We start from the raw sequence: 12,869 nt of genomic DNA, 5'->3' as shown, positions 1-12,869 counted from the left end.
TCAGCAGTAAACCGAGGTAGGAGTCAGTTTAATAGAGGCTTCTTCGGGCTGATACAAAGCAGCCCTGACCTTCAGAGGGGCTGAGCTTTTAAAGGTCAACACCCCATGCATCTTACGATGCCCATCGTCAATAACCACAAGGATGAAACCACGTGCAAGTGGTCGTAACCACCCACAGATGGTTGAGCAGGTTAGGCATTTCTACAAAAACAAAATCAGTTTGGCAGCGAAGCCTGCTAGGTTATTACAAGTTCCAACTATGGTATATTACACTCCCCTTCTCGGTCAAGCCCAGGCCAGTGTGACTGGAGGTTCTTTGCATTATTAGCACTTCTTGACATTTTTCTTGAAGACAAGATTGGGGTCATGTGGTCCTTTAGATCTTTGAACCTGAAATAGTCTGGCAATACTGCTCTTAGGTTGTAAGGGAAAGCACCGGGTGAAATCTGAGCCCAGGTGAAATCATTCTAAGTGAAACTCATATGTTCTCCTGAGGTTAGTAGGCCAAGGTGGGGATTTCAAAACTCACAGGGGCCTTAAAGGAAGGTGGATGGAAAATTGCTGGATGAACAAGGTGCTAGTGGCTCACACCTGTAATCTTAGCTACTCAGGAGGCTGAGATCTGAGGATTGAAGTTTGAAGCCAGCCTGGGCAGACTCTGAGACTTATCTCCAATAAACCCCTCAGAAAAAGCTGAAAGAGGAGTTGTAGCTCAAGTGGTAGAATGCTAGCTTTTTCCATAAAGAGGTTCAGGGACAGTGTCCAGGCCCTGCGTTTAAGTCCCAGGATCGGAAAAATAAATTGCTGGGTGAAGATGAGATAAGCCATGAAGTTCTCAAAGCACTCAACAAGGTTCCCAAGAATCTGGATTATTTTGAACTCTTCTCTACCCCTTCAAACTACAGACTTATTATCGATCCTGGGGATAATGCTCTATGTCCTTTGTGATGAGTCACAAAATTTATTTTCCACTGTTAGTTTTGAAAATGTCCAGTAATGATTGAATTATTATGATCAAATATTCTGGGTAATGGCACATGTGCTTTGATATTAAGTTCATTATTTCCACGTATAAATTTCATATTGGCAGGTGGGAAGAGTTTATGATTCTTTTTAAATGTATTTGTAAGTTACCTTTTTTTCATGAAAAACAAAAACAAAACCAAAAACACCTCTCTGTCTCTTCCAGTTCCCACATCACAGATACCTTATAGGAGGAGCCAGGTTATTTTAGCCCTGCTGGCTGATTCAGCTAAATATCCTTACAGAAGAGCTGAAAATGACCCAAACGCTGTTCCTCTTTCTCTTCTCTCTGTCTCTGTTTCTTTTCCTACAGATGGCCTGACATTGTAGGCAGAGAATCATTACTGTGTGAGAGTCAGAAACAGCTTTGGCTGGGCCAGGCTGCCCCACAGTTTCAATTTGATAAAAGCCAATTACACATTTCCTTTGGGCTGTTATTTCAGCTGAAGCGCCACACAGTTGGCTGAATGGGTGCTTGTTGCTCACAAACAGGAGAAATATTTTCAGGGAAAGTAATGAGCCGTTTATGTCTGTGCCATCATCTCTAGGCAATTTCCTGGTGAGTGGCCTTTTGCAGTAGGCTGGTGTTAGAAGTTTCTATGTTTTCATTTCCTGTTTTGTGGTTCCTACGTGTGTGTGTGTGTGTGTGTGTGTGTGTGTGTGTGTGTTTTGTGTGTTTTGTGTGTTGTCCTCTGCCTGAAAATGTGACCTAGGATTTTTGCTTCTCTGGAAGGAGTTTGCAAACTTTCCTTTCCTCCCCCGCCTTCCCCCACTTGCCTTCCTCTTCTCATTTTCTTCTTTTGCTCTGTGTCCCTTCCTTCCTTCCTTCCTTCCTTCCTTCCTTCCTTCCTTCCTTCCTTCCTCCCTCCCTCCCTCCCTCCCTCCCTCCCTCCCTTCTCTCCCTCCCTCTATCTCCCCATCTCCTCTTTCTTTCTTTCTTTCTTTCTTTCTTTCTTCCTTCCTTCCTTCCTTTCTTTCTTTCTTTCTTTCTTTCTTTCTTTCTTTCTTTCTTTCTTTCTTTCTTCCTTTCTTTCTTCCCTTCCTTTCCCCTCCCTCTCTCCTTCCCTCCCTCCCTTTCTTTCCTCTCATATTTCTTTTCTTCCTTTCTTTGTTGCCAGTTCTGGGCTTGAACTCAAGGCTTGGGTACTGTTCCTTAGCTTTTCTATCACTTAAGCCACCATTTCACTTCTTGTCTTTAGTGATAATTTGTAATGTAAGGTAAGAGTCTAACCAACATTCCTTCCTGGGCTGGCTTCCAACTGAATTCCTCAGATCTCAGAAGGTTGAGATCTCAGCCTTCTGAGATCTTCTGAGGAGCTAGAATTATAGGCATGAGCCACTGGGGCCTAGTTTTCTTTTCTTTCTTTTAAAAATTATGATCTTCAATTGTACAAAGCAGTTCAGCTTCTTCCTTTTATCTCTAAAACAACTATTGAGTGCCTATTACCGTGACAGTTTTGGACCTTAGGGCATTTACAAGCTTGGAAGGGACATAGACTTGTGTAACTCACTGACCCCCAAACTCCTGTTTTCTTGCAGACACATGTTCCAAGTAAAATACCTCAAACTATTATCTTACCCCATGATCAGGACTTTCGCTTCCCAGATAAAATAACTCCAACCACTATCTTACATCACAATCGAACTCCTCCAGATGTGAGCCACAGAGAGTTCCATCCAAACTGGCCAGTTTCTTTCAGCTTTTCTGATGGGAAAGTCCATGACAAGTCTGACTTCAGATGAGACTATTTAGTCCGTCCAGGATCAAGGTTTTGTCAATTTTCATTGCTCTGTATTACTTCTGCTTTCAGACAGGCTTTCTTCAACAGGCAATAGCATAGTAGCTCCAGTTTTGTAACTTCAATAGAAAAGTTTATCTGCTTCTTTTCCTGTGTCTGAGAAAAGCCTCTTTGTGTCTCATGCATGCTTGGTCTATGTATTCTATTTTTCTCTTTAAGACCCTCCTTCCCTCCCTCCCTCCCTCCCTCCCTCCCTTCCTCCCTTCCTCCTTCCCTTCTTCCTTCCTTCCTTCCTTCCTTCCTTCCTTCCTTCCTTCCTTCCTTCCTTCCTTCCTTCTTTGCTTCCTGTTTCACTAGGTAGCACAGATTGGTCTCAGATTTGAGATCCTTCAGCCTCTAAGTGTTAAATTATAGGCTTGTACTCCCATGCCCACTCAAACCACGTGTTCATTCTTCAGCTGGTCACTGTGGTGAGGGGATGCTGTTTTCATTTATTAGACCTAAGGCTTTGGCTCTGGGACATGGATGAAGAGGGTTGAAAATGTGAAATGGAGATCTATGTATCCATCACTCATCTATCTTTCTTTTTTTTTAGATAGCAAAGTGAGTTTATTTCATAAACAAAAGAATATATATAGATATATATACATATATATGTTTTCATGTTTTAATAGAACAGTCCTCTAACATTTTTATTTATGTCCAAGCTTGGTTTTACCAACTAAAGTACAATTTCATGGTACAAAGATCTTTTATTGTGTGTTATAACCAGATGTATTATTGCAAAGAAATACAAAAGTACAGTCACCAATTGAAGTTCAATTATTTTACAAAGTGCAGAAATTGCTCCAAATTCAGTTGGATTTTGAGAAACATATTATTCTGTCAGAAACTGTGTCATATTGAGAAATGGAACCCCTTAACAAATTATTCACATGTGTTCTCTCTGTGTGTCTCTCTTTTAAAAATGTTTTAAATTATGATTAATAGAGGGGTTATATTATATCCATCAAATAGAAGGTGCATAACTTCACAAACATTGATACCCTTTCTCATGGTCCCCGTTTCCCTTCCACCCTCCCCCCACTTATCTTGATTTCCCCCCTTCCCTATCTTTCTATAACCTTTTAATTTGTTTGTTTTAACTTAGTTACTACCAGAACAAGTAAGGATATAGGATTGGTAAGCAAAGTATAGGTAGCTGCTACACATTTACAGGTTTGTTTCACCCCTCAGGTCAGCTTGAGGTGAGTCTGATGCCACCTCACTTTTCCCTGACCCCATTCTAGAGAACTTACTGTGCAAATGTCAATGTTCATCAAGAGATCTAGATTAGATATACAAAAAGTTATGTCTTGTTAGGGGCTGACAGAAGGGTTCAAGTGGTAGAGTGCCTCTTTGCAAGTGTGAGATCCTGAACTCAAATCCTAGAAGCATTGCTCACCCCACATATCCACACATACATACATGTACACACATATGTATATATGCACATGCATATATACATATGTGCACATAAATGTGTGTATGTATGTATATATATTTAGAGATTTTATAGGAAAAGTTTGAATTTTCTTTACAAAATAGCTAAATGATTATTAAGCAACTAAATACAAGAGAAAACAACAAAACATTTCTTCCCCATATATATATATATATAGATATAGATCTATCTATCTATCTATCTATATCTTATTATCTTTAGGTAGTTGTACAAAGGGGTTACCATTCAACAAATCAGTTTATAAGTACTATTGCACTTATACATCTTGATTACTATCATCCTTTCATCATTCCCCTCATTTATTTTTTTGTGTTGATACTGTAAGTTCTGCCGAAAGGAAACTCCACACAGTTTAAGAGGTGAAGGTTTATTGAGAGAGAGAAAGAGAGAAAACAGACCTACAGCCACACAAGATGGAGTCAGGCGGAAGAAAGAGAGCGTATGGCCGGAAGTGAGACATTATATAGGGGCGAGGAATGTGGCCACAGAAGAAGCAGATGTGACCTCAGAGGATGAAGAAATACTTCAGACTGGGGGACCTTCCACTGGGGGACATGACAGTTGCCAGGGTTACAGTCTGGGCGGGGAAGGAATCATTTCTCCCAGGCAGACCTAACATTCCCACCTTCTGATAGTTATAAGGGGCGCCAACTCTTTCTGGCTTACTTCCTGCTGACAAGGGGCGTCGATATTGGGAGAAGGTGAGGATGTTGTCCGTCCAGGAGGAGGAAGCGGTGACTGTGCCATGGTGATGAGCCTGTGTCCCTGGATGAAGTCCAAGTGAAGTCTTATGAGGTCAAGTCTGAACAATAAGAAAGAAAAACTTGAGTGATTTAGAAATAACAAAAAGAATGAGGTGTAGAGGAATACAGAGGATATCTAATGGAGGGGGAGACAGGAGAACAATTAGCTCGGCATTACTCACCCTCATCTTGTCTACCTTGGTGTTGGGAGCCAGAGTGGAATCAAACTGTACCTTGACTTGCATCAGACGATGGCTTTATTGTCTTATTGTTTTCTGGCCCTATTCTATGTAAATGATCTGAGAATTACCATATGAATGTAACACCTGGAGGTTCCCTGGGTCTGGAGGAGGGAAGAAGCCGGGGTGGAAAATAAACGCGGCAGTCTCGGCAGTCTTTACCTGGACTGCGGACATCCCGGACCCGGTGTGTCTGTCTCTTCTATTTCTTGCTAGTCCTTGCCCCAATTTCAGGAACCCCAATCTGAGAACCCTGGTTTGCTGCCGGTTGGCCCCGGCATCTGGCGCCCGAACAGGGACCCTGAAAATCTGGGACGAAGGTGAAGGACCCCTCCCTGTGGTGAGTAACACATCGTAGGACTATTAAGAGAGTGTATAGTCAGGAGTAAAAATTATGGGTCAAGTTAATAGCCATAGGTCATATGTACCGATCTAAACAGGCCTACTTGAAGCCCATGGAACGTGGGTGGAAAAAGGGGTGCTTCGGAGCTTCCTACAATTTGTCGAGGAGGCATGCCCGAGGTTTATAGAGGAGGAATTCCAAAAAACCTGGCAGCGGATGGGAAAAAGAATTCAAGAATATTATAATGTATATGGCCCCGAAAAGACCCCAGTAGAGGCTATTGATGTATGGAATATAGTAAGTGAATGCATAGATCCTCTACATGAAAATGCTGAACTTAATCTTGAATTAAGGGAACTTTATGAGTTAAAGGACCCTTCTGAAGAACCTGAGGCTGAGCCATATGCCGCAGCCCAAGAGAGTCTAAGTGAGATCTTGAAAAGGGAACAACAACCAGTAGATATTGAGTATCAGATTTCAGGTTTGAATATCAAGGAGGAAAGTTATGATGAGTCAATGGAGGGCCGGGTGGCTACGATAGAGAAGAAGTTAGAAGAAATGCTACATTTTCTATCGAAAACGGGGATGGAGCAGAGAGCCCCCCCAGAAGTAGGAAAGAAATATGACCCTCAGGCCACTATGGTGTCTGATTCTAAACCTTACCCCTCACACCCACCGCCTCCGGCTGCAGCCTTACGGCCTCAATCCCTTTTTCAACCTTTAGGCAAGCCTAAAGGCCGTAGCAACAAGTCCCTTTTAACAGGCACTACAACCAGGCACAGTGCATCGCAATTAAACCTGACTCAGGCTGCTAGAGAGAGGGAAGATATTTCAGGGCCTCGATGCTTCCTTAGTTTAGTTGATCATGATGAACAAGTATACCATCAACCTGTTCCTGTTAAACTATTACAGGATTTAAAGAGTGCCTGCTCCCAATATGGGCCAACTGCCCCTTTTACTCAAGTAATATTGGAGGCCGCGTGTGCTGGTATTGCATGCCCAAATGACTGGAAGCGGCTTGCCAGAGCATGCCTTAGTGCAGGAGAGTACTTATTATGGGAGACAGAGTTCACTGCACAGTGTCGGGCTAAAATTGAAACAAATAGGTCTAAGAACCTGCCTTACACTGTTGATCAGTTGTTAGGAGAGGGAACCTATAAAAACACCGAAGATCAATTGGGTTATGCAAAGGAGGCCTATTTACAAATAAATGCTGTGGGCCTAAAACAGAGGCCTGGGTGGTCAAGGGACGCCTTGACCCCCCCTCCCCTTCTGAGTTTCTTGTCGATAACAAGGCATACCTGAGAGTCCCACCTGCAAGACATGTCTAAATCTAAAAATAACTGTTTGGTGAAAACATTCATTTGAGCTCATGTTTTTTGTGTTAAGTGTATCTGATTGAGTCCAATTTTCTTGTTATATGTCAATGTCTGATTATTTAAAAGTCTCCGTTTCTCTGTCTTGTTCGTGTTACATATTTTTTCTTGTCCAGTTTTGTCTTTAAAATTGGTACCATTTCTAAGTATGGATCCTTATGGTTTTTCTGTGCGTACTCAAGCACACATCCTTGTTATTTATTTGAACATTTCTGGGCCTAGCATGGCCGCTCCCCCATGTCTGCAGTTGTAACAAGCCCTGGAAAAATAAATTCCAGCCAAGTTGCCTTGCAAAAAGTTTTGTTTTGAACCTGGTTCTCACCTGTAAGAGTAAAATTGGCAAAACTCTCTTGACACAAACTTCTGGAAAATGAACGGCCGATATTAATTTTGCGCACTTTATGATCTTTGAGTATGAATGTGTGTGAATGAGTGAATAAACATGTTCAAGGTTAAATTGTCAGCATGCTGTATAAAACAATGGATAAATTTATACTTAAACACAAAGACAATTGGGTAAATCTAAGCTTAAAACTTCAACAAAAATATTAGGTTTGAATGTTTTACAATGTCTCAAAGAATTATTGTGTTGTCTTAAAGAAAAACTGGTAAATATTTTTCTAGATCCTGAAATCTGCATTTTATTGCAGGACATACAGCTGTTTACATTGTAAACATTGTATCCTGTTCAGCACAGAAGTGTTAGGGAATTTGGGATTTATTACTTTAAGTTAAAGTTTGGAAACATGTATTAGAGATTTAAATGTAAAATTGTTCATTAACGTCAGAAACTTTGACTGTCCTTTCTTGCAAACTGACACTAGAAATCTGATGGTAAAATGTGGATAATGTGATTAGTATTTTAAAGGAATGTTTAAAGGTTTATCTCCATGCTATTGGGTGTATTTTAAAAAGGAGAGGAAACTAAGTCCAGACTTAGACTTTTGGTGCACTGATGTCTATAGTTCTTGAATTAGGGAAAAACTGTTATTTGAGTTTAAACTGTTGTTGGAGTTCTAGACAGTAATCTAAACTGCAAAAGAGCCCTTTTTTCTAAAAGGCAAGAGGAGTGCCTTGGGCCTTAGGGGGCCTGAAGGCAGAAGGAGTTCTTTGTGCCCTTAAAGGTTTTTCAATTGCAAATAAAGGCTAAGGTGTTAATTGTTTAAGCCAGTATCAGTAAAAGTTATTAAGAACATTGGAAATGGGTTTCTAAACAATATTTGAAAGTGAAGTTGTCTTAAATGTTTAAAGAAAGAGAAAAAAGGAAAATTAGGACTACCAAAGTAATTGCTTAATTGCTATTTCAGCTTGCTCTTGTAAGTTACCTTATAGCAACTTCCAGCTAGCCCATGGAGAAGGATAGCAATCCTTATTCAGATGTAACTTTGGCTTTTACCAGGTTCTAGGTAAGCTCATGCTTAGAGACTATTTCTGTGTTGACCACCTTGTTGCTTTAATTGGAGTAACGTGGTCTTTTGTAGGACTCATTGATCTGAAAGCCTCAGCTTTGAGCCTGCCCGGGCAAAGCAAAGTCCCTGTGAGACTGTGGTGTCTAATCTGCCAGCAGGATGCTGGGACAGAGTTGCTTTGGAGCTTGAAGTGGCAGAGTGCTAGCTCTGAGCTGAAAAGCTGGGGGGAAGCCCTCAAGCACCAAGCTCGGGACTCATAGTGGTAGGGTGCTAGCCTTGAGCTGGAGAGCTGAGAGACAGTGCCCAGGCCCCGAGTTCAAGTACAGCAACCAACAAAGTGAAATGCCAATGGCATGTTTATCCCTGTGTGGAGAGACACTACTGGGACATGAAAGCCTCTGCTTGGATGGCAGAGATGGTGTCAGATCTTAGTCACTTGTGCTTGGCCAATCAAATTAATCAGAGCCAGGAGGTCATAGAATAGTTTGTAAGCATGCCTTACTAATGCCCATGCCTTTCATAACTGGGCAGGAACTTGTCAATCTTCTGTGATAGTGGGTAGTTTAAAGTCCTAATTGAGCGAAATTTTTATTTTTTATTTTTGACACCAGCCACAAATTCAGGAAAAGTTTGTGGATCTGAGGCTTGTGTCTCTATTAATCTGTTTAGATCTGACAACTGAAGCATTGTTAAGGTTGCAGAAATTTAGTTCCCCAGACAATCAAGAAAAAGCCTTTGCAAATGGGTGCTATGTAAGCTACACTATTGTAGCCAAAGATGGTTTGTGCAGTTGTTAAATGTCAAATATGATCTCTAGTTTGGAGTAAATTATTGTTCCTAATATCTAATCCTTGCAACCCCTTGATAAAACAGGCTAGGCTTCTTAAGGTCCCTGGTCAAGCACAGAGACAACACCCCTGAGTCAGCTTGAAGAAGTCACAGAAATTGAATCTCCGCCCATCAATCCCCGTTAGACCAAGAGACCAAAGTCATTTTTGGAAAATGTGACAGGATAAATTAGGGGTATAGAAAAGAGTAAAAATTGCACTTGTGTTTCTTTTAAAATAAAAAACGGGGGATATGTTGGGAGCCAGAGTGGAATCAAACTGTACCTTGACTTGCATCAGACGATGGCTTTATTGTCTTATTGTTTTCTGGCCCTATTCTATGTAAATGACCTGAGAATTACCATATGAATGTAACACCTGGAGGTTCCCTGGGTCTGGAGGAGGGAAGAAGCGGGGGTGGAAAATAAACGCGGCAGTCTCGGCAGTCTTTACCTGGACTGCGGACATCCCGGACCCGGTGTGTCTGTCTCTCTTCTATTTCTTGCTAGTCCTTGCCCCCGATTTCAGGAACCCCAATCTGAGAACCCTGGTTTGCTGCCGGTTGGCCCCGGCACCTTGGTAGGCCCGAGAGAAGGGCAGTCATATCTTGGTGTCATCATTGGTATAGGAAGTTCAGGAACGGAAGCAGTAGCCCTCTTTACTCCTGACAGATGAATCCACTGTGGCTGTCCATTGAGCTTAACTGCAGTAGGAGTGGTCAATAGGACCTGGTGTAGACCTGTCCACTTAGGACGTAAACCAGATGGATTAAGGGTCTTGAGAAAGACTTATTCCCAGGCAATATTGGAGGAGAAGGAAAGGGCCTTGGTGGGGCTGAGGAAGGCATTCATCAGCATGTTGTCGTAACATGTGTCTAAGAAAAGTTAGGACAGGAAGATAATCCATTAATGGAGCCTTTGTGCCATCAGTGGGGAAATTTCCCAGGAGGAAAGGTCTTCCATACATTAGTTCAAAGGGGCTAAGAAAAGTAGGGCTCTGGGGGGAGGTACTTAAGCGAGTGAGAGCAAGAGGTAACAGTTCTGGCCAGGATTGCTGAAGTTCTAAAGAAAGCTTGGTGAGTTGTGTTTTTAGGAGAGCATTTGCTCTTTCAACCTTTCCAGAAGACTGGGGTCTGTAAGGAATGAGAAGGTTCCACTGGACATTTGAAGAGGCTGCTACCTGTTGGGTCACTTTGCAGATGAAAGCAGGTCCATTATTAGATTGAAGTGACCTGGGTAAACCGAACCTAGGTCTTTTCTTTTAGTAAGACAGAAGTGACAGTATCAGCAGTCTCTAATGTTGTGGGATAAGCCTCTATCCATCCTGAAAAAGTATCTACCATAGTTAGAAGGTATCTTTGTCGCTTACATAGGGGCATATGAGTGAAATCTACCTGCCAGTCTTCTCCCAGGGTATGCCCCCGGAGTTGGTGTGTGGGGAATGCAGCTGGTCGGAGATCAGTAAGGGAACAAGCAGGGCAGGTTTGGGTAATAGTTTTTAGTCATGTGATTAGGCCAGGACAATAGATTAAAGATTTCAGAAGGTGAGAAAGAGGCTTGTATCCTATGTGTAGGGCCTGGTAAATCTGAGACAGGAAGCTGTCTGCTTGTGTTTTGGGAAGAACTAGTGGTCCTCCCAGGGTCCTCCATCCCTGCACTTCCTGGGAGGCTCCCTGTTGAGTAAGTTCCTCAAGCTCCTGTGGGGTATAAGAGGGTTGGATCAGAGGTAGTACCAGGAGTAAGGGAGCTGGAAGTTGTCTCTGGGCCGCTAGCTTTGCCTCCTGGTCTGCCTTTGAATTACCTACCCTGATGACATCCGGTCCTGTCCCATGGCCCCGGCAGTGAATGACAGCTACCTGTTGGGGAAGGGAAGCCGCTTCCAGGAGCTTTAAAATAAGTGGAGCATTAGTGATAGGGGTCCCTTTTGTGGACAGGAAGCCACACTCCTTCCAGATGGCTGCATGGGAATGGGGAATATGATAGGCATATTTTGAATCTGTATAGATGTTAATCCTCCGACCCCTAGCTAGGGTTAAGGCCCTAGTGAAGGCTATAAGTTCTGCCTTTTGTGAGGTGGTGCCAGGGGAAGGGGGCTGCTTCAATAATGGCGCAATTGTTAACAATAATATAGCCTGCAACCTGACTGCCCAGGGAGGTAGGTGTGGAACTGCCATCAATATACCAGGTGTCTTCCGGGTTAGAGAGAGGCGTGTCTAAGATACCTGTAAATTGGGGTGTGAGTTCTGCCAAGGTCTCTGTACATGAATGAAAAACAGAGCTAGAGTTGGATGGAAGTAAAGTGGCTGGATTAAGAGGAGGGCAACTTTCCAATGAGAATTTGGGATTTTGTCAGCAGGAAGTAGCCAAAAAGAGTCGGCGCCCCTTTACAACTATCAGAAGGTGGGACTGGAAGAAATGACTTCTTCCCTTGCCTCTCTCCCACTGCACCCTGGAAATCCCCGCCCAGCGCCTGTAACCCTGGCAACTGGCATGCCAGGGGACTGAGGTATTTCCCCATCCTCTGAGATCACATCCACTTCCACTGTGTCTATACCCCTCCCCCTATATAATCTCTCGCTTCCTTCCCTAAGCCCTCTTGCTCCCCCGACTCCATCTTGGGTGGCAGGAGTCTGCTCTTTCCTCACGCAATAAACCCTCTTCTTCTGAACTGCGTGGAGTTTCCTTTCGGCAAACCTTACAGATACCAGGGCTTGAACTCAGGGCCTCAGGCTCTCACTTTGCTTTCTTGTTCATTGGTTAGTATTGCACCTATTGAGACATGCCCCTAGCTTGGCTTTTTGCTCTGGAGCTGGAATCTCTCAGGAGTTTCTTATCAGGCTGATTTTGAACCTCAGTCCTCAGATCTCAGTGACCAAAGTAGCTAGAATTACAGGTATGAGTCACTGGTACCTGGCTGTTATTCTCCCTGCTTTTGCTTTTTTGTTTGTTTGTTTGTTTGTTTGTTTTGATGCCTGTCCTGGGGCGTGAACTCAGAGCCTTGGTATTTTTCATTCCTGAGCTTTTTTTACTCAAGGCTAGCTAGCACTCTACCACTTGAGCCATAACTTCACTTCCAGCTTTAATTGGAGATAAGAGTTTCACAGACTCTTTCCCAGGCTGGCTTCAAACTTCAAGCCTCAGATTTTAGTTTCTTGAGTAGCTAGGATTACAGGTATGAGCTTCTGGTGCCTAGCTGTTATCCCATTACCCCATTCTTCTTTTTTTTTTTTTGCCAGTCCTGGAGCTTGAACTCAAGGCCTGAGCACTGTCCTTGGGTTTTCTCAAGGCTAGAGTTCTACCAATTGAGCCATAGCACCACTTTCAGCTTTTTTTTATGTATGTGGTACTGAGGAATTGAACCTGGGTCTTTGTGTATGCTAGGCAAGCACTGTACCACTAGGCCAAAATCCTGGCCTTTTGTTACCCCATTTTTAAAGCACCATTCATTCAACAAATGAATATTGAGTATCAGGCATCAAGATTACAATGATAAGTTTAATGGCCATGGCCCCTGTTCTAACAATTCTGTAACTTTGAAATTATATAGCAATTTGACTCTTTAATGCCCAAACATTTCTAATTTCATTTCTACCCAGGGAATCTCACTTTTCATAGGGAGAGAGACCCATGAATTCACTGTCTTCAACCGAAGACCTGGTTTGTACTG

Source organism: Megascapheus bottae, chromosome 6 (assembly GCF_031878675.1).
Source record: "Megascapheus bottae isolate mThoBot1 chromosome 6, mThoBot2.hap1, whole genome shotgun sequence".
NCBI lineage: Eukaryota > Metazoa > Chordata > Mammalia > Rodentia > Geomyidae > Megascapheus > Megascapheus bottae.
This window is presented reverse-complemented; position numbering follows the sequence as displayed.